Consider the following 22,932-nt stretch of genomic DNA (forward strand, 5'->3'; position numbering starts at 1 on the left):
ATTATCTCTTGCAAGATTATAAGAGATTCTTATCTACCTGCCTCTAGTCTCTTTGTTTCCCCTAAATTTAGACCTATAACCGTACTTTTAACTCATGCAATCAAGATTATACTCATCATTTCTCATAATTCCAGTTATACTGTTATTGCTATGTACCTAAATTATAGATTTGGTCAAGTCACTGACCAGATGAGGAAAGCTTTGATGAGGTTACATTTCCTCCAGCCAAAATCCAAACTTCTTGGTGCCATCCTACTTGTATAGTCTTATATCATGACCTTCCATACCTCTTACTGCTCAACTCTATTTGCAGCTTTCGTAAGAGTCCTTGAAATTTCACATATCCATGTCTTTGACTGTCACATTATATCTGGGATGACTCTTCTCTCACTCTTTCAACACCTTTCAGTTGCACTTTACCACAAAAACTGCTCAACTAGGATAATTTATCTTTTATGATTTAGTTTATATATAATTTCCTGTCAACTTTTCCCTTCCCTTGTCACAATTATTTGGTTCTTTCTCTGTATTCGGTAAAATTCCTTATATTGTCTATATATTGAATAAATATGTATAGGTAATTTTATGATAGAAACCTAGAATCACCAATCACTATATAGGCTAATTATTTCAGATTAATATTTTATAAATATTTAATAACATTGTATTAATATTTTAATCATTTACATATGGTATATATGTCCAGCATAGAATAATTAACATGGGACCTTTTCCAAAGTATGTGATTATTGAACAGGTATATATTACTGAGTCTACACCTAAAGCCAGAGTTTTATTTCATGACATAGATAAAAATAGAATATAATCTTATCAAAATAGAAAAATTATCTGATATTTTGTCTTTTGGGGGCTGCTAAAACTGTTGTCCATTATCACTATTATTAGTCTTACTCTGATTGTTCAAGTTTGTGCTAAAACTCTTTTTGAGATAGCGATATGTTTGGAACATTTTGAAAATATAATTATTTCTGAGCTGCAAAATTTCAAGGTGTATTTTCTGAATTAATACCTCTTTTCATATTCCTATGTTTCAGTTTCCTCAATATTGCTAAAGTGTAGGGCCATGTCTACTAGCTACCTGCTGAATTTGCTCAGCCATCTGAGCAATACACAGTTGATTCACGTGCCCTTTTACTTTGGAGATACACCCTGTAAAAATTGAACAGAAAAAAAAATGAACAGACCTGACATTTTGGTTCCAAGTTTGATTTACTGTGATAAGTCTAGAACCAACTGACTCTAATTCTGGTAATAGGGTTAGTGTAGCCCCTGAGAACTCATCATTAGGATATGACTGCAGTGAATCAGGTTTCCCAATCAGAGCTTCTATGTCATGTGCTCTCACTGAATGGACAATGCTAAACACATCCCTTGTACTAAAACACCCTTGTTACAAGAAAGGAGAGATTTCTTTTTGAGTTAAAAAAATCTAAAAGTTGTTATAGTGAACAAGCAGGAAAAATTACAGGCGTCATTATCTTGCAGATCATTCCAGCTTGAATTATTGCCTTTCCTTCATAAATAGCTCTTATTTTAAAAAATTTTCTGTAATTTCTTCAAAAAATTTAAACGTCTCGTAAATATTACCTTGACTAGATTAAGAGCTCTAAGTTTCTTTTTCCTTGGGCTATATCTATTTCACTGTTTAAATTCTTTTTAAGATAGCATATTTATTGGTGTTTGAGAAGGTCAATACAAAAATATTCCTTTATTCTTCAATAAGTTCTTAACAAACTGATAGATGAACAAAAGAGACAGATAGGTGGATGGTGGGGGAAGTCAGTTTCATTGCTTTAGAAATGTTGAAGAACTGGCTTACATGTGTGACCAAAACAGGCTCCTTAACGCTGAACCACGTAAATAGACAGACTAATCCAGGGCACGGCTAGATGCTTCCATCCAAGGCACGGCTAGATGCTTCCCAGGCCTCCCAGGCAGGAGGAAAGCCTCTTCTGCTGAACATTTCCTGTAGCTTGGAGCATACCAGAGAAAGTGCTCTCCATGGGCGGGCAGATACTCAAGAGATAAAAGGAGGATACAGGTTAAGCTTGGCATTCTCGGAGTCCATTCCCAAATTTACCCAAGTGAAAATGCACTTGGAAGGATTGAATTGCAGGGTGGAGAAATGACAAGAGAGTTACACTAATTGATGTTCCTCCAAGCTGAAGTGTAAAGTCAGGAGAAAGGAGGTTCACTCCAAAAGTATTTATTTCATTCAATTAGTAATGTGTAGTGCAGTAAAACCTGTTGAATGAGACAGGCCAAATTTTACTGCCCAGGCTGTTTTAGATGGGCTTTGGCTCCTGGTCCTTGCCTTCGAAACATGGCATCCTCAGGGCTGGCCATCAAAACAAAAATGGACTCACCAATCTAACCGTTCCTTATAACTAGCAGGTCTCTGCAGCAATTTTGTCTCAAATTCTACCTTAGTAATAATTTGGTCAAATATCATTTTCTTGGTAACATTGGAGAATGATATCATTAGTTTTATGCATTTAAATGGGTCACCAAAGAATGATATTTGGAACATTGTTCTACTGAACTCTTGGTCCAAGAGTTTCAATGTCTAAGGAATTTGAGTTTTACCTGAACAACTTATGATTTGTGAAAATTAAGGAGAAGGTCATCTAATACCTGTATTCAGCTCTTATTAAATTGATTTCATTCAGATCTCATACTTTCCTCAGTAGCTACGCTCTCTGAGTTTCCTTTCACGTCTCTTGATAGATAGATAGATATTCAAGTCGTGTGTAGATATAGTTTATATCCTTTCAGGATGTTTTTCGAAGGGCTCAAAAGGGTAACAATGTTGCTACGTAGCCTATAATCTGCGTCTTTTATTATTTCTCAAGAAGAAAAGAAAAAAACAAAGAAAAGAAAAGAAAAGCTCCCTTCCTAGTATAGCTGACTTTTCAGACAAATGTGGATTAAGAGGGGGTAAAAAGTGCAGCGTGAGTACATTATCTGCATAAAATCTACTCCAAATGCCTGTCCTTTCAATGGCGTGTTGTGCTGTGGCATTGTACACCTGAGCACATCTTTCTCTGTGTATTTTTTGGTGCCAACTCACTGGGGAGATGCCACTGTGAAAATAATCACTGATACAACATAACACCCTTGAACATTGTTTAGGTGGGAGAGATTTTGAGCTCATGAGGGTAGGGGAATAAAGGCACTATAAAAGGCGTAGGTTGGACAATCTTTTCAAAGGGAAGAGATATAATTTGATTGACTCTCCTGCTTGCTGGGCTTACCATTGGGAAATATGCTGAAAATTCCATACCTCCAGATGTTGAAAAATGAGATGTTTGCTTTTATAGTGTAGATTTCAAACTTGGTTTCAAATTTGCTGCATTTCTGTTTGCCTTACTATTGTTTCAATGTGATACACAGAACTTTGAAAGCGATAGGTATTAAATTTTCTGTGGAGGCTGAGATTCAGCCTGGTCTTAAGACAGTGGAGTTTTTCAAAGTACTCTCCTTCTCTTAGAAAGTCATTGCCCCATTAGTACACAGATTATTATTCTAAGTCCAATTTATGAGAGTGTTATCATGTGCAATTTATAGTATTCTGCAGCACATTAAATAATACTTCTTAATATCACTGATACATTGCCTAAATATCTTTGTGCATTATATGGTCTCACTGTGGAACCACCCACTTGCAAATAGCAGTTCAAATTTATATGTGGTTGCACAGAAAGTGAATAATGCAGCATCTCAATTTATAGTTTTAACTAGAGTCTGATTTTGCCTTTTCTAAGAGTCCATTATTCAAGCTCATTGCCTGCTAGTATTTTTTTTCTTCTTTATCGTCTTTTTCTCCCTTAAAGAGATCATTTATAGCGACACAGAAACACTTACCACTTGCTTTTAATCTTAGGGAACGTATGCCTTTCGGTTTCTGGTGAAACTTAAAGCTTTATATAAGATGAATAGAAGTGAATTCTTTTTAAAAAATTCGTGTGGTCTCACTCTCAATAATTACCCTTTTAAGAGGGTTGCCATAATTGAAAACAGATTAAGTACGTTTATTACTCTCTAATCTTAAATCTTTCTACCACTTTCTAATACATTTTTTATATGGACAAAGTATGAGCAGAAGAGAAAATTTGGATTGCCATCACGGAAGTCCTCTTTAACTAATTTTAAAGAATAAACAGGAAAATTTAAATATTTAGAGAAAAACTTTGATCCATTTGAGTCAGATCCTATGAACTATTGGTATCTTGTAAGGAAAGAACTTCTAGAAAGTGTTTACATCTAATCCCATCAAAATTGTTCAGATTCACTAATATCATTTTTAACAATTTCTTAGTTAAGAAATCAGTTATTTCAGGTTATAGAAAATAGGTAAAATTTTAAAGAATTATGGTAGCATATTTTCTGTTTTCCTCCTTCGTTACTCAGTTTATGTTGTTATTACGATTTCCGTGTGATGGAATGTATAAGCAGAGGTTCTATTCATTCTTCAGTTACAGGAGGGAGACAATGGAAAACAACAGAAATAAATTTAGCCCAAGGAACAGGATATTTTTCCTGATTCTTTAATGGCGTTCTTTTTGTCTGTGAGCAGGCTGCTTATATTCTGTGTGCTTGAAAAGCAAGATTATTTGATTCAAGGTCGGATTTCATGGTTTTTATAATTCTACAAAATAGAAATGCAGATTTCACAAATTGCTGAACCCTTTCTTAAGTCAACATCTGTGAAGGTCAAGCTGTAAGCTATTTAAAGCTGAATTCTTCATTTTTCGTGTCTTGGAAGCACCCAGAAAATTTGGGATTTCAGTGATAGTATCTCTTCATCCAAATTTCACAATGCAATGGATTAGTCAGAATTTCTAAATTGGTACTAGCTGAGCATTTCTGAGATGGTCCTTCATTTTGTAGAAAGTGCCTGATGTTTATACTATGCTTGATTGATTGAAAAAGAATTCCTATGGCTTCACATCAACTCTGTGTAAGTAAGGAGAAAGGAGAAAGACAATTTAATAGCTCTGGGTAGATTCAGTCAAGGAACTCGTGAAGTGCCTTAGAGAGCCACTTAAATTATTAATTAAAAAATCTAGGCTAGAGGTGATAGATATGAACTAAACTCTGGAAGACAAAAGAAGCAGAGGGAAGTCAGAAGGCAGTTCTACCAGGTGAAGCTAACCGTTTGACCCTCAACTGATTGTACAAATTAAATCATCACATTTATTTGATGGCTGCTTGGTTCTGAAACACCTCTGTGGATATCATCTTTCTAATCTATGCCAAGCGAATCAGAAGAGCTATTGGATAGAGGAATTATTGCATGTTTTATAAACCTGGCCTTTTGTGACGCTTTAATGGAAAGGCAAGTTTGAAACGTTATTTTTAATCCAATTAAGCTACGTTGCCCCTGAATCATTTCCAAAACTAAGGAGACTTTGGTCTTAATTTCTTAATTTATGTTATCAGTTTTTTAAATTTTTATATCAAAGTATGATAAATGCTCTCATATCATGACACTTTTCTCTTTGTTCTATAGTTTGGATTCTAGCAGCTGTTTGACTGGACAACACCGGTTAGTACTTATTGTTAATAACATTTTTTGTAGTAGCTAAGTAATAGGACTTTTATTAGGTGGGAGAGATATCAGAAAACTGAAGGTGGCCAATAACAGGGCTCCAACAACAGAGAAATCAGTAAAAAATTCTACATCTTCAAAATTTTGTAAGAAAGCAGTATATAAATCTACAAATTACTCTAAAAAGCAAATTAATGACCTACATATATTTCATTCTATGCTGATCTTTTCATGCTATGACTCTTCATTTTTATATCATTTATCATCTGGATAACAAATCATGTTGTATCTGTTTGTGTGGGTATTTAATTGATTGTTTAGTTGCACCCATATTTTATTTTCCTAAATATTGTAAAGTCCTTGACCACAACGAACACATAATTTGCTTCTTTATATTATCTTTTCATGCTATGACTCTTCATTTTTATATCATTTATCATCTGGATAACAAATCATGTTGTATCTGTTTGTGTGGGTATTTAATTGATTGTTTAGTTGCACCCATATTTTATTTTCCTAAATATTGTAAAGTCCTTGACCACAACGAACACATAATTTGCTTCTTTATATTATTCCTATTTCCTGGTATAATGCTGAGAACTTAAAGATACCTGATGAATGATATGTTAACAACTTCTTACTAAACTACTATTAAACAATGCTTAAATGGTTAAATTGGTTGTGATGCTTATTCAGATTTCTTGTGTGTATAATTATCAGACTACCCTGGATGCTTTGTAAAGATATCATCCATATAGATGTGCTAATGTGGCCATCATTTTTTACTGTGGTTATATTTGATATGACATGACTGTTTTATTCCCTTCAGCTCATCTTTGTCAGCTTTTTGAGTTAGTAATAATGTACACGTCATATTTTCCAGTTTACTTTGGTGAAGCGTCCTGGAAATCTTCCATTTGTCTTTCCAGGTGAAATCTCTACGCTTCTCAATTCTGCACCAATCATTCTTGACATTGACCCATAGAACAGATCAAACGACTCCTTTGACCTCCAGCTTCTGGTTGGGATCAATAAGAGGCTTTGGCAGGAGATCTTGAAGGTAGGATTATTGTGAGGTGAGGGTTCATATTGACCTAATTATTTTTTGCTAGATAAGTTTAGGTTGGCTGCGTTTCTCTACTGATGCCTACAGCTTCTCTTAAGGACAATTCTGTCTCTGTGCTCTATTAGTTGAGCAACTCCTCAACTTTCAGGCCTAGGGTGGCAACAGCTCTCCTATTACTAATCTTGGGATACTGCGTCATTCCTTATTGCTTTTCCTAAACAATGTTAATACCTTGCTAAATTCTTCCCTGATTAGCTTCTCCTAAAATTATCCAGTTTGAGTGTACCATCTGTTTCCTGGTCATAACCTGACTTCTATGAAGAATGGCGACAATTATGAACCCTACCACTTACTTCTTTTCACGTTTCATCTCCCAGTTGACTTAGATGCTTAGCACTGGTAGAGCAATGTCTAAGGTTAGATTTCTGGAAATGAATTTCTCTGGCACAGTTTTTTCACTTCTGGTTAAGATGGAATAATATGGGCTGGATTTACCCTATTGCATTAAACAACTCAAAAAATGAAAAATAAAAAAAAAAAGGAGAAAAAATGGTTTGCAGACTTTGAAAAACAAGCAACAAAGAACAATGATCACTGTGAAAAGGAATACAAAGTGAGCCCTAAAATTGCTCTCCTTTCATTTTTGAAGAGTTTACAGGCAGCAGCAGATGGAAGTGATACCCAAACAGCACCCAGTGGTCTTCCTGAGTTGAGGAGACAGAGCTAAGAATTCACGAAGGCCAAAGTAATTGTAATTTTCAAGGCAGAATAGTGGGAGGAAGGACCTACACAGAGAGTGAGTTCTGGAGATACGCAGAGGGTTCCTTTCAAGCCTCCAGATGAGTACTGATTGGTGAATGCAGGTGAGGAACTGTCTGAGGGAGTGGAAAGAACCACCCAGAGAAAGGAACAGACAGAATAATTGCCAGCCCTCACACAGGATCACAACTGTTTCATGTTCTCACCAGCCAAAGTGGAAAGATTTTCCTAGTATATGGGCTGGGGCAAAGTACTCATAGGGCGTTGCATCAGTGGTGGGGCAAAACCAGCTCTAGACTAAAGACTACTTGGGTCCCGTCTAACAAAGTTTAAAAGTAAGCCTCAAGAGCTCAAACTATTTCCAAGAAATGTAACTGAATCCGAGAATGAGGCTCAAGAATTAAAGGAATACAAAAATCTCTATCAAGGCAAAATTCATAATGTGTGAATCCAATAAAAGGTTATCAGTTATGCAAAGAAGCAGAAAAATATGATCCATAATGAGAATGAAGATAGTCAAAAGAAACAGCTTCAGAAATGACACAGATATTATAATTAGTAGCTGAAGTTATTAAAACAGTTATTATAACTATTAATATTAGGTGCAAACATGTTTCTCAAACATCTTGGGTTCAAATCTTAACTATTTTTGAAACCTTGGGCAAATTTCTTAATCTTTTTGTAGTTTAGTTTTCCTCATTTGTAAAACGGGGACAATAATATTTCCTACCTTATAGGGTTATTGTAAGGAATAAATGGGAATATACATAAAGCTCGTTAAAACATGCCTTGCATAGAATTTAAAAACCCATTAAATTTTAGGTATATTTGTGGTCTCAAGAAACTCAGGTTATCAAGGAAGGTTGCAGGGACCTCAGTCTGGCATTTCTACAAAGATACGGATAAATGTCCTTTTGAAATATTCCTTTTGGGATAATTTTGCCCAAATTATCTTGTCTGAGTGGTCTCATGATGCCCCTAAACATAACGTTTTTTTCTCCACTGCTTCTTTTTAATGGGAAAATTTGATGATAAAAGCAGCAAGATTCCTGTTATTCTCTAGGTCATTTTTCATGATTCAGAAGAACCCAATCTGGATTGACTTGAAAATTAAGGCTTTAATATAAAAAGGGATTATTCAGAGTAGTCTTTAACAAGACGTTTCTTTTTCTTCTAATGGTCTTTAAGAAAAAACTTTCAAAATTTAGTAGCATTAAATCCTTTAATTAGTGACCTACTGTCTGATGCTTGGGAAAAATTGATATAAATATTAACAATGCAGAGATGAAATGGATCTCATAAAAAAATGACTCCGTTCTTTTAATTTTTTTTTTGCTGAGGAAGATTAGCCCTAAGCTAATATCTGTTGCTAACCTTCTTCTTTTTTTGCTTGAGGAAGATTAGCCCTAAACTAACATCTGTGCCAATCTTCCTCCACTTTATATGTGAGACACTGCCACAGCCTGGCAGATGAGTGGTATAGGTCCATGCCCGGGATCTGAACTTGCGAACCTGGGCCACTAAAACAGACCACACTGAACTTAACTACTATGCATGGGGCCAGCCCCTTAATGGTTGTTTAATAACAACCAGCTTAAAAATAATATTGAGATATTGAGTTATTGAATTCTGAATATTCTTTGAATATTGAATTATTCATCGTATAGCTACTATATCAATAATCATTATGTGAGGTACTGTTCTAAGTAGTCTTTGGTAAGGTCTCTCTACTCATTGTTTCTTTCTTCTGTGCTTAACCTGATGATGGATGGTTCTTTGATCCTGTCCAAACTTTACGAATCTTTCAGGTCCAGTTCAATCTCCTTCTTGTCAACCAAGTCATCACTAATGATGAGGCCCTTCTATGAACTTCTGGCACTTATTGTCTCAACCTGTCATTTCAAAATATTTATATACAGTTGTCTGATGACTTTTCTAGTATTTAAATTTTGATGTTCATATTCTGACTTTGTGCATGAATTAAGCGCTGTAAGGGCAAGTTCTTTTTATTAGCATAGTACTCAATGTTCAAAGGGTTCAATTAATAATTAATCTCTTTTCTAATGATGGTCTCTTGGACAAATTCCACTCTGATTCCATTTCACAAAATGCACTGAAATACGTACTCGCCACTCTTGTCGCATCTCTTGGATATCCTAAGACATTTAACAAATTCTGCTTTGAGAACATTTTATTAAATATTCTAATGTGTATACATTCTCTCTTCTTTGTTCTTCTGGGTGGCTAAAATTATAATGCACTTTACTTCTCCATGACCGATTTTAAACCTGTATGTGATAACATGCCAATCTTTTCCAATTTTGAATGCTGTTTGCAATCTGGATAATTATATGCCCTTTGGAAAGTACTTGATCAGACGTCTAACTAAATTTCTCATAAAAGTTAAACTTTTTCTCAAAAAAAGGAGAGAATATGCCTCAAACTCTTTGAGGATTTGTGTTTGGCATGTCCTTTGCAAGTCCCTTACTCAGAAGGAATATATATGAGATGGATTGCTGCCTTTACCAGACTCCCAACACTTTTAATCCAGAAAATACAAAATCAAGTTTGTCCATATGAGAGAGACCCTATAATTTGTGGGGTCGATGAGGTAAGCTCTTAGCTATAAGTGTTTCAGAGTACAAATTTTCACTCTATCCTTTACTCTTTCACTTAAGAAACATATCACTCCAGGAAGTTAGAGGGATGCATTAAAAGGGATATCCTGGGGTTTATTTAAATTCATTAAAAAGCTTAATTATTTTCAAATTTTTGTTATCTGAACTCTTATTAATGATACATTAGTGCTGCACATCTCACAGTAGACCCTGACATATGGTGCTGGCAGGGTCATTGAGGATCCCTGCCTTAGGCTACCACTAGAAAAATATTAGAGGGATGGCGCACCAAAGAGTCTAGGAGATAAAGGGTTAAAGACTGACGACCACGCTGTAATTATGAATCTAGTGTACATCTGGGGCTAAGAACTGTTAACAGATGCTGTGGGTTTCCAAACTGTATCCCTTTGCCATTCACTACCTTTTTAATGCAAGTACCTTCGGGTATTACTCGAAAGGCTTTTTGTGACTGCAGCAGCCTCAGGCAGGGGAGGCCAGAAGTACCCATCCATTAGTAGCCCACAAATAACAAATGGGAATTTGGTGCATAAATACCCCTGCTCTCTCTCTCTTCTCATTGTAAAACCCTAGGGCGTATTTCTCACCCTCTGCCAAGTGTACGGAGCCAGATAGAACGCTAGTTGTTCACAATCTGCTTATGAAACACCGAATATTGGCTTCCTTCCCTTCCTTGCCTCTCTTCTTCAATCTTTAGGATTATCGCCCCAATAAACTACTTGCACATAAATGCTAATCTCACAGTTGAGCTTCTGGGAGGACCGAGTATAAGCCAGACACCAGAAAAGATTAACTTTTCTTTGCATTAACTGTTCTGACATCTGAGTACACTTGAAGTCTTGCATGGAAAAGATGAAAGAATAGCAAGAATTTTTAGCCTGTCAGGAAATAGGTAAGTTCTAAATCAAGACTGTCTCTTTCTCAGGAATCTGCCTTCGTCATGTTTCACTATTAAGAAATATGTTATAAAAAGGTAGTAGAAAAAATCAGTATTCCGAATCATTGCATTTCATGCTTTAAATGTATTATCTAGTTGTCAGCAGTATTTGTTTAGGACCATAATAATAGACAATGTCACCTATAAGCATTTATGTTTGGCAACTTGATTTTCATAGGTTTATTGCTTAGACAAACTGATTTTGATATTTTTCACTGAGCGTGTCAGTATAAACAAACTTCTTTGAGATTTAATATTTTATTTGATTCCTTTGAAGACAGTTATATTGATATTTTAATCTAAGGTGCTTTTTCATTTTAGAATACTGAATTTATACTATCTAGGGCTTGTGAAGGAGATTTAGGTTGATTTATTGTTCTTTCTGAAATGTAAGTGATGCCATTTGGTTCTCTGAATAGACAAATAATATAAATAAAAACACCACTTGGATTCCAATCTAGGTTTTTCACTGATTTATAAATCTAAGTACAATCTAATTAAGTGTTATATGTCTCAGTTTCTCTGTATTCTACATGGATACATACTATTTACCCTCTATTTTATAATATCAATCTGTGATTAAAAGATTCATGAGATGAGTTATCAGAAAATACTGTCTAATATGATTTGTATAGTTAATCAACCACTAGTTTTAAGTAGTTAAAATTTTAATTTTGCTTATAAACTTCCATCCCTAAAATTCTAAGAGAGATGGGCATGAAGAATACAGAAGACATCGTATCACTAGAGTGTGGTGGGGTGGGGAGTTCTATGAAGTTTGGCTTCATACAGCTCTCCTTGCTTTTAGCCACAAGATACCTAAAGTGCTCAGCCCTGGCGGGTGTTGCTCCAGTTGGCCACCTCTTCCCCAGTTCCTTTTGTGGGGGTCTCCTATTTTCACCTTTGCTAACATTTTGGCCACAGATAGTAAAGTGGCAGCTGCTTCTGTACTGCCACAATAAGCAGGGACATTGCTCAACTCCAAGGGGCACCTTTTTCATTGAATGCATTATATTCTACACAGTTGGGAACTCCTTGCCGTTGAGCAACACTGCAGCAGAGAACAAGCAGTATCTTATGGAAAACAATACCATTTGCTTTCATTTAAGTCAATTCCTATAACTGAGAAGTTTATTGGGAAAGGTAATTTTGAATATTCAGAGGAAAAACTGGTGAACTTTTTTGATATTTCAGAATTTTTATTTTTAAAAAATAAGACAATATTTAAAGAATATTCCTGGGAAACAAAGTTCATAAAGTTTAGTTTTCCTTAACAAATCTTCACAGAGGACAAGCATTTTCATATAAATGGAAATGAGATGAGTCTCTGAGGAAAATTTCTATGGCCATTTGGTTCATTCTATTTTAGGTTAAATGAAGAGGGTGATTTGTGTGTGATGATTAATTTTATGTGTTAACTTTGTTAGGCACAGGACTCAGATATTTAGTTAAACACCAATCTGGATGTTACTGTAAAGGCATTTTTTAGATAAGATTAACATTTAAATTGATAGATTGAGTAAAGCTATTACCCTCCATATTGTGAGTGGGCCTCATTCAATCAGTTGACGGCCTTAAGAGAAAAGACTGAGGTCCCGCACGGAAGAGGGGATTCTGCCTCCAGACTGTCTTCAGGCTCAAGCTGCAGCATCATCTGTTCTCTGGGTCTCCAGCCTGTTGGCCTACTCTACGGATTTTGGACCTTCCAGCTTGTAAAATCTCATGTTCTCATTTCTTAAAATAAATCTCTCTCCATTTATATATTTACCAAATGATTAGTTCTGTTTCTCTGAAGAACCCTGACTAATACACTCTCTTTTCTATCCTTTATAGCTCTCAAAAGCACACAGTGGGTGCTCAGCAAGTAAAAATGATGGACAGCAAGTGGTTCAAAGATGACACCTGGAAACAAAATCTCTCCTACAGAAGATGTACAGAAAGCACATTTCTTCAGGAACTCTTACCCAGGTTTAGGAGAAACCCCAATCTCTCCTAACTTTTCTTTGGATACACTCTGGTGCTTTTTTTTTAAGATAATTTTTTTCCAATGCTGAGCTTGATTTTATGACTTTCTCATGAAATTAAACATAGCCTTTTCCAACCCTTGCCCTCCCTAATTTCTTCTCTCTTTTCTACTCTCTAACCCCAAAGGGCATCTGATCTATTCCTGGCTGCACCTTCTGAAATCTGTGAACTGTGAAATTACATAATTAATAGACAGTTGAATAAGGAAGTAGTAGAGTGCCAGGAAGTCCATGTTACATTCTCTTCTGTCCCCTCACCCTCAGCTCTCCCCTTGGACAAACAGTTATGGCAGCAGATACAAAGGCAATTAGCTTTGAAAGCTCTGGCATACAGAAAGTCCCCATACAATAGCTTGGAATAAGGAATGGTGTGTATTAAAAAGCTTTGTGAGTATTCACCACCATCTGCTCCTATCAGGACTGTCAGTTCTGCATCAGTCCCTCTCTCTCCCCTACCCTCCGCCTACACTATGAGGGTGTCCTGTGTTATCCTTGGAACAGGCATCATCTGGCAGCTCTTTTAACATATGTGCAGCCAGTATTACTGCTTTAAGCAGCTCATCAACTTAGAAGCCCACTAAAATGAGGACAAATACTTTATTTTTACATTGAAATATTTGCAATAAAATGTGTGTTTCCATGTTTTCTTAAAACAAGAACACTCATTCTGTCCATTGTCAAAGTCTGCACCTTATTTCACCTATGTGTGGGAGCGTCAGTGCCTAGGGCACGAAAAATCATTGCTGCTGGGTTCCCTCTTCACAGCCGTTCTCATTTAAAACTAACATTTTTATTTTTAAAGATAAAGGATTTACACATTTGCCTCAGATATCACCTGGAGCTCAAAATATTTTAGAGTAATGTCTGTACAGGCAAAATGGGGAGAGGTATTATGTCTCGCAGTTCCTGAAAGAAAAGGTAATGCAAGAAGTATGGGTCCCTGCCGTATTTTCATGAAATTTTCGTATTTGAAGATGGCATAAGAGCTAATTCTGAGGTCATCCTTGGAATGAAGAGTAAAGACCTGAATGCTCACACAACTCTGTCTTTCAGGAAAGCAAATAACTATCTGAGGTGCACGCCTGAAGTTAGAATTATGGCATGTAGTGAAAAATGAAGCGGCTCAGTGATTTGGATGGTGCTGGAGGATGTGAGAAGAAACTGTGTGTGAGGGTTCTCTACATATCGCTTCCAAGAAGAGAAGGCTGATGGATATGCTCTCTATTCATATTTTGCTGAAGCCAAATTGGAGAGATTTGGTTGTTTAGTTAGGTGTCAGAGTAAACTGTTATCACACAGTGTGGAAGCTTCCTAACATACGTTATCATTGGTCAGAAGGAGAGAGTTGAAACAAAGAAAGCCCTTTTCACAGATTGCTTGTTATTTTATGTTTCAATTTCTGTTTTTTATTTCCTAGTTGTTTCTTTTAACGAGGAACATAAGCTAGAAGAATTTTCTTAATGTGCTATAAAAATTATTTTTGAAATAAAAAAGCCTAATTTTATTTTAGTTAATTTACTTTGTTAAGAGAAAATATATAAATAGAAAAATAAATAGAACATTTTGTCCTATTGCTTCCACGTCTACTACTGTTGATAATGAGATGATGGTTATCTAAATATTTTTATTTCCAGAACTCAATGTAAAGACACATAGAATTTTATGTATTAATATAATTACACATTAAATTTCTATTTAGCTTGAACTTCTCTGATCAAAAGTATAAGGAAGTTGGGGCTGGCCTGGTGGCGTAGCAGTTGAGTTCGCATGCTCTGCTTTGGCAGCATGGGGTTCACCAGTTCAGATCCGAAGTGCAGACCTACACACCACTTATCAAGCCATGCTATGACAGGTGTCCCACATATAAAATGGAGGAAGATGGGCACAGGTTTTAGCTCAGGCCAATCTTCCTCAGCAAAAAGAGGAGGATTGGAGGTGGATTTTAGCTCAAGGCTAATCTTCCTCACCAAAAACAAAAAGTATAAGGAAGAAATTTCATGAAAGGAGACTTATAATATTTTTTAGTCTCCTTAATTAATCCTCTTACAAATTAGGCACTAAAAAATTGGGGAACCAGCACTTATGGGCTTATCTTGAGCCTTAGTCCCTGGTTTTCTGTGAATGTTCTTGGCCTGGGACCTTGAGCTTTGCTTTTTTTCTCAGAGTAGCTGGACTCTGTTGTTAGTCTTTGCTAGCAACTTGAATTATTTCAACAATTTGTCCAAATTATGGTGAATTATAGATGTTATCACTTCCTTAATTGCTGCTGAATACAATCTAAATTCAAAGAATTCAGATGTTTAGCTTAAATGTAAAAAACCCCAAAAGTCCTTTGAGGCAATGACATATACAAAAAGCAAATACGTGAAGGTAAGTATGTGTGAGCCTTCTGAGAGAAACAGGTGTGAGATACAGATACAAAATGAATTTGTGCTGTTTGGAGATGGCAGGAGAATGACTATATAATCCTTTTAGGGCAGAAGAGAGCAAAGACTGATGAACAGGAAAAACTGAAGGTAAAAGAATAAGAACAATGGGAAGAGGTGGGTCCCACAGAATCACGAGGTAATGGGAGTTAAGAAACAAGTAGAGCGATTAGCTTTGCCGATGAGGTTAATGGAAAGTTCCTCAAGACACAAAGGGGTATTTAGAGGAAGATGTAGAGAAAATCAAAGAGAAGTTCATGTGAAATAGATGCAATTTTCTCAGAAAGGAAGAGGGTAAACTGGAGAATAGGGGGAAAAGAGGCAAGAAGCTTAAAGGACAGGCAAAACAGGAATAGCTTCTGTCAGACAGATGAGAAAAGTCAATGTGAGAAAAATGCAGCAATTTCTAAGAATTCTGAGGAGCTGGCTGAGAGGAGACAAACATGAATTGCAGTGATTCAATCTAGACCAGTTTCCTAGCTATTTTTTTGTTTTGAAGTCAGGAAGTCAGGAGTAGGAGTAAGTGAGTAGATAAGGGAGGTAAAGAAAAAATAGACCAGCAATTATTGATATGTCACTAAGTTCTTGGCACTGATTGGGTGACTTTACTGCTTCAATCAATTGGGAAGGTGCTAGTGTTACTGCACAAAGGGCACGATCTGCTCACGACGAGACAAAAGCCAATAGTTTAGAGGCAAGATGGTAGCAGAAAAGGGGCACTTTATTACAGCTTGCTAGCAAGAGGAAAGGTAGCCAAGTAATGTCCAAAAGAGCCATCTTAAGGAGGGGCACAGAATCTTGAAGCAGTTATATAAGCCGGTGGGTTGTAGGGGAGGGAGTTAGGAATGTTGACCTAGGAATCGCTACACTAGATCTTTGAGTTTTCATTGATGATGGCTATCAGTATAGACTCTCTGTTCAGGGGGCATCACATTCTTAAGGAACTCAAAAGAACGAAGTTGTCTTATCGCAGCTGGGAGGTACATGCACAAGCAGGGGTCATAAAATCTACAGAGCAGATAGATCTCCTGGAGGGTGCCTATCCAGCTGAGTTAGTTAGTCAGAGGTCATTCAAAGTTACAATATGGTTTCTTTTCTACAATATGGCTTCCCTTTTGTCAACCTTGTGTTAAGCTGGCATCACTAGGACTTATTCATGGATGAGGTTTGGCACTAGGACAATTCTCTGAAAGAATTCAAGGATGAACAAATGATCAACAGGAGCTCCAGGCTACACATGGAGCCAGTAAAGCTTCTATTTGGGGATGCTATGTAGAGAAATCAAGGAGCTAGAGGTCCTGATGAACCTAGAAGAATGGGTCAAAATGGGAGTACATGAGCAAGGAATCAAGAAATAACAGGAGGCTCTGATCAAAGAAGGAGATTTCTGAGTATGAAATCTTGGGGTTAGATTATTTTTTCATGCATGAAGTACCCTAGGAAGTGGCCCAGCTTGTGGAGAGTTAAAGTAGAAGGAAATGTGAGACTTGAGAAGGCCAGGAACTCTGCCTTGATTTTAACTTTTTTTTTTTAATCTAAGATCTTTTTCTTTTTGTCCAATGAGTTGAATAAATTACTGAAATCAGCTAAAATCCAAACAGCTAATTTGATATAAGAAAGAGGTTCCTGCGTTGTGGTTCAGAATCTCTGGTAAAGGAGAGTGTTCTAAAGTAGTCTTACACTTAAAACTTAAAGTTTTACAACTCTAAATATAGATTCCAGTATATTCACAGCTAAAATTCATCATCAAATTGTTTAACTGGCAACTGCAGCTGTTCATCTGCAATTCCTAAAGCCTATGAAGAATATGATGGCACATAGTATGCATCTGCTCACTTCAAATCTTGATTTGAACACAAATATCAAATTGGTATGTGTGCAATGAAACAAGAGTGTTATTTGTCACTTATACCTCAATAAAAAAATAAATAACCTTGATTTGAACATTGTGCAATAAGGTACGTTCCAGTAATACTGACAAATGCATACTGTTATGGACTAAGATTAGAAATAAAAACACAGGCCAAAATCCACCAATTTCTGATTTCTTGTGAATTTTGCCAGTAATTTTTTTTCTTTTCTGAGGCCGGTAAGCTGGTTCCACAAGAAGGACATCTGATATCATCTTTTAGATCTCATCCCTGTTACTCTGCCTCTTTTCCCACCTTGTTCCCGTATTCATTTGTCTCACTTATATCATTGAGAGCTGGGACCATTTTATTTTACTCAGCCCCACTGACATATGGATTAGTGGGACTTGGTATATAATTACATTTTTATGGGTTATCAATTTTTTTATTATTATTTTCTTTGGAAATTCATGAGAAAACAACTCCCATAAAGGGCAGTATAAGAATTCTTCGGTACCTTAGCTTTGGGCTTTTATTTGATATTTTTAAAGATTGTATATACAGATGGATGTTAATGCCAACTAGTTGAAAATAGCCTTTGAGATTTCCTAGTGTTTCTAATCTTTTTTTCTGACCAAGGTGTACTGGAGATGGAGATAATTTATTTAGCACTTTTATGGCCTCAGTAATATATTCCCTTTCAGAGAACCATACGTCTTAAGAGCCCACTTTTGTTGAGCTTCCTCTCCAGTCATTTAATCAGTACAGCATGACTGTCTTGATCACACTGATGTAGCCTCATCCTGGGAGATCCCCTTCCTCCATCAGCTGACCTACTGAAACAATGGGGAGGCTGGGCCAGTCAGAAAGGTGGTTTGAAGTAATGCCAGATAAAAGGAGATTTTGCTAAATGAGGCCTAGATATGCGGTCTGTAGTGAAGTGTAACTCCATCAGTAGAAGCTTATCAACTGGAAGCAATTCTATCCCAAGTCCTGTCCCCTCCATACAAGAAGGGGGAAGTCTAGATGATGGTACTACAACTTAGTCCAGATGCAGAGGGTAAAGATGAAAGATAAGAAAGAAACTTGGGATAAGATTTAAAAAAAAAAATTAAAAGAAACAAAACTTGAGGATAAGCCCTTAAACTGAAGAAAAGATTTTCTAATGTCCTATAATAATATTTCAGACCGCAGTTATCCTTAATTTCCACTTGTATACTTTTATTTCTCTGACTGGATTTCCCTGAAGTATTAAAATATTTTAGTGAGGCTGCCAAAAATGAAAGGGAGCTTTCAAAAGGCTAACCAATAGAAGATTCTTAGCACGATCCCCAGATAATCCATATGGTCAGGTTCAAAGGTAGACTCGGATTCAGTAGGTCTGGGGATAGGCCCAGGTTCAGCATTTCTAACAACTTTCCAGGTGAGGCTGAAACTGCTAATTGCTAAGTAGATGTCAGTTCCACTCTTTCCTGGCTACTTTTATTTGTTAACCAGTGCTTCCTGAGCTATCAGATAAACTGAAAAACCTAGAAATATTCCGGGATCACCTCTCTTTATGTCTATACTCCTAGAGAGTTTCTAAAAGAGTGTGCAGTCTGGAAATTTGTAGGTGTCCTTCAGCTCAGCAGTTGCATGACTTGCTCTCAGGAGTGTGGGATGATGAGTATAAGTTTACTGTGAGAGGCCACATAATAGCAGAATCAATATTGAGAGGGTGTCAGGACGCTTGTATTGTATTTTGTACCCCGTATCTACCTGGTTCTGTTAGACTAATAATCTCTCAGCACCCTTTCAACTTGGTGATTCAAAGCCAGTGAGCACTAGGTAGACCTGTTTAGCCTAAGATGTCGTTCCCCAATATTTATTGTCTTCGAATAATAAATGCCGCTCTTCCTGCTTGTCTCTCTGCTGAGGTTGCTTTTTCTAGTGCGAAGATGCCTCTTTGAGATTGCTTTAAAGCCTAAAGATTTTTAATCTCGTTTAAAACTACCTTTTTTCTATCTTTCCATTCAGATCTATTTTAAGAGGAGAGACCTCACACACAGGCCCCCCACTGATGATCAGTTATTTCCTCTGCCTTAATTTTTGTTATGCAACCCAGCTAGGTTGCTCTGCTACAGGGAGGCTCACAAGATAAATTGCCTCCCTTTGGCTCTGTCGTTTTCTTCAATTACACAAACAGCAGCCGGAGAATCTGGAGGAGATGAGAACTACAAGAATTCTGGGAGATGCTAACGATTAGCACTTGCATTATTAGTCTCTGGAGGTTCTTAAAGCTCAGAGTCCCTCATGGCATTGTCAGAATAGCAAAGTGACACTGAAGCAGGCAGCAGTCAGGCATCATTCAGCTGCCCAGGATGATGCTCTCCCTGTGCACAGAGCTGTTTGCCTCCAGAGTCCCACGATCTGCCCAGAAATCCACAGACACCGTATGGCCATAATGGGTTTAACTATATCTAATCAGTCTGGAGGGCTGATAGCTGTGAAAAACCTTGTTACCCTGGGAGGGAATCCTATCTTGCTCTAATAAAACAGAATGTAGTTACTGTACCACTCGTTTCCTAAAGCATTCTCCTTTGTATTATTAATTCTTTGAAAGTGCAAGTTTGGAAAAGTCTTTAGAGACACCAAGCTTATCAACTCTATTCATCTTCTGAGTGAATAAATTTCTTTATGAAAATAATGCTCTTGGAATGCTATTTTGTTTGTAGTTCTCCAAGGAGAGAGCTATCTGTCTGCCTATTCTGCTCCATTGAAGAGTGAAGCTCATAACGATACAATTGTCAAAAGAAAAGAAAACATCCTGAGATATCATGGACTGAAGCATCTAGGAAGGGTAAACCTGTAGGACTATTATGTAGGCAGTTCTTCAGCTTGCACTATCAGTGTGCTCTGAAGCAATTTTTTGGAGGCACAGGATTCAATCCTGGAGAAGCGTGGACGTTTATTGACAATATGTAGGTAAAAAGCAGAGCAATCCACATACCAGAGGAGTTTGTGCATTTCAAGATAGGAAGGTGGGAGGTGGCCCTTGGTGCGCATACACTGTGTGAAGTAGATCACATGGGAAAGGTATGGGCTTTGGCGTAAGACACATCTACCTTAGAACACAGATCTGCATTATGGTTTGGGGCACATTCCTTTCTATTTCTGTTTTCTATTTTTACATTTGTAAAATGAAGATAATAGTTTTTTCTGTGCAAGGTTGTTGAAAGGATCAAATCAGATTGGTATAAGTTAATTTCCTACTATATAATACTGACCAACAGATGTCAGCTTTGCTAACGCTCTTTCATAAGAAGTGTTCACTGCTCCTTCGTTTGTATCTCTATTATGGTTCTTTTGACATTTCATTGAAATTATTTGTGTTCAAGTCTTTTTACGTTTTGATTTTCTCTTGGACAAAGAACATGTCTTATAATAGTAAGATCACCAAATTTGGGATCAAAATACTTGAGTTCAACCAATATAAGTTTTTTCACTGGTAAAGATAGGATGGTAATACTTCTTAAAGTAGCTATGAAAATTAAATGGGAAATCATAACGTGTACCCTCCCTTGGCACAGTGTTTGGCACAGAGTGATCATTATGTAAATTTTAGTTCCACTCTTTCTTTCCTTCATTTGCATTGTCAGTGTCAAGCAGTTTCTTTTCTTTTTTTTTTTTTTGAGGAAGATCAGCCCTGAGCTAACTGCTGCCAATCCTCCTCATTTTGCTGAGAAAGGCTGGCCCTGAACTCACATCTGTGCCCATCTTCCTCTACTTTATATGTGGGATGCGTAGCACAGCATGGCATGCCAAGCGGTGCCATGTCCGCACCTGGGATCGGAACAAGCGAACCCCGGGCTGCCGAAGCGGAATGTGCGCACTTAACCACCGCTGCTGTCTAGCAGTTTCTGACACATATTTCATATGTAATGCCATTGTTTAATGACTGAGGGAATCTACGGATAAGTAAGTGAGTGTATGCGTGAATAAAATACCGCTGGCTAGAACGTCAGAGATTTTGTTCCCATTCTGCCTTTGACTTTAACTATGTAGCTGTCTGAACTTAGGAATGCATTTCTACTCTCTGGATCCCCAATCTGTCATTGCAAAGAAGGAATTGAGTTGGATGAACTACATAATAAATAACGTGTCTTCTGGGTTTAATCTGCATGACAGAAAAATCTGAGATTTTGTCAAGATCTGAAGCTCTTGATTCATACGAAACCCTACCTTTTAGCAACACAAAAGTCCATGGTAAATGATAGAATGCAGAAGTTTTTCTTGAACGTTGTAAGTATGGTGAGAGTGAATGTGAAAAAGTAAAATGTTCCTGAAAAATACCCACCACAATGACTTCATTCACCTGGTTAATGACAAGTGATTAGTCTTGAATAATGGAAACCATCAACAAAATGAAAAGACAACCTAACAATTGTGAGAAGATATTTGCAAACCATATGTCAGATAAGGGGTTAATATCCAAAATATACAAAGAACTCATAGAGCTCAACAAAAAAAACCCCAACAATACAATTAGAAAATGGGCAAAAGACTTGAACAGAGATTTCTCCAAAGAAGATATACAGGTGGCCAACAGGCATATGAAAAGATGCTCAACATCATTAGCTATCAGGGAAATGCAAATCAAAACAACGAGGTATCACCTCACTCCCGTCAGAATGGCTATAATTAACAAGACAGGAAACAACAAATGTTGGAGAGGGTGTGGAGAGAAGGGAACCCTTGTTCACTGCTGGTGGCAGTGCAAACTGGTGCGGCCACTATGGAAAGCAGTATGGAATATCCTCAGAAAATTAAGGATAGATCTACTATATGATCCAGCTATTCCATTGCTGGGTATTTATCCAAAGAACTTGAAAACACAAAGGCATAAAGATACTTGCACCCCTATGTTCATTGCGGCATTATACACGATAGCCAAGACATGGAAGCAACCTAGGTGCCCACCAAGGGACGAATGGATAAAGAAGATGTGGTATTTATACACGATGGACTACTACTCAGCCATAAGAAATGACGAAATCTGGCCATTTGTGACAACATGGATGAACCTTGAAGGTATTATGCTGAGTGAAATAAGTCAGAGGGAGAAAGTCAAACACCATATGATCTCACTCATAAGTAGAAGATAAAAACAACAACAACAAAAAAACCCCACATAGCATTGGAGATCGGACTGGTGGTTACCATTGGGGAAGGGGGAGGGGGGAGGGCAAAAGGGGTGATTAGGCTCACATGTGAGGGGATGCACTATAATCAGTGTTCGGGTGATGAACACGATGTAATGTATATAGAATTCGAAATATGATATACATCCGAAAAAATAGAAATAAAAAAAAAGAAAATGAGACGGTATAATATCAGTCTAAAATTTTGGGCTTACTGAAGGTCAGTATCCTCCTCTCAGGAATTTCTTCACAATGAGTGCCTTCTGAGGTTAGGATGCAAAAACATGCCTTGGCAACTTCTTTACAAAACAACACACAGTTACGGCACCATAAGGTGGCTTTAAGACAATGGTTCTCAAAATGTGGTCCCTGCACCAGCATCATGAGCAACAACTGGAAACTTGTTAGAAATGAAAATTCTCAGGCCCCACCCCAGACTTTCTGAATCAGAAGCCGTGTGGGAGGAGTTCAGCAATCCTGAT

At 37.1% G+C, this 22,932-nt stretch overlaps 1 long non-coding RNA gene across 1 annotated transcript in view; it reads left to right on the top strand.

Annotated features, from left to right (window-relative positions):
- The window catches only part of LOC138923333 (uncharacterized), a 31,582-nt gene extending 17,047 nt beyond the window's left edge, over positions 1-14,535 (top strand). Inside the window, exons 2-4 of the long non-coding RNA XR_011436813.1 lie at positions 5,534-5,569; positions 6,502-6,632; positions 12,804-14,535. This is a non-coding gene — a long non-coding RNA (uncharacterized lncRNA). The remainder of the gene's footprint in view (positions 1-5,533; positions 5,570-6,501; positions 6,633-12,803) is intronic.
- The last annotated feature ends 8,397 nt before the right edge of the window (positions 14,536-22,932 follow it).

Source organism: Equus caballus, chromosome 3 (assembly GCF_041296265.1).
Source record: "Equus caballus isolate H_3958 breed thoroughbred chromosome 3, TB-T2T, whole genome shotgun sequence".
Classification (NCBI taxonomy): domain Eukaryota; kingdom Metazoa; phylum Chordata; class Mammalia; order Perissodactyla; family Equidae; genus Equus; species Equus caballus.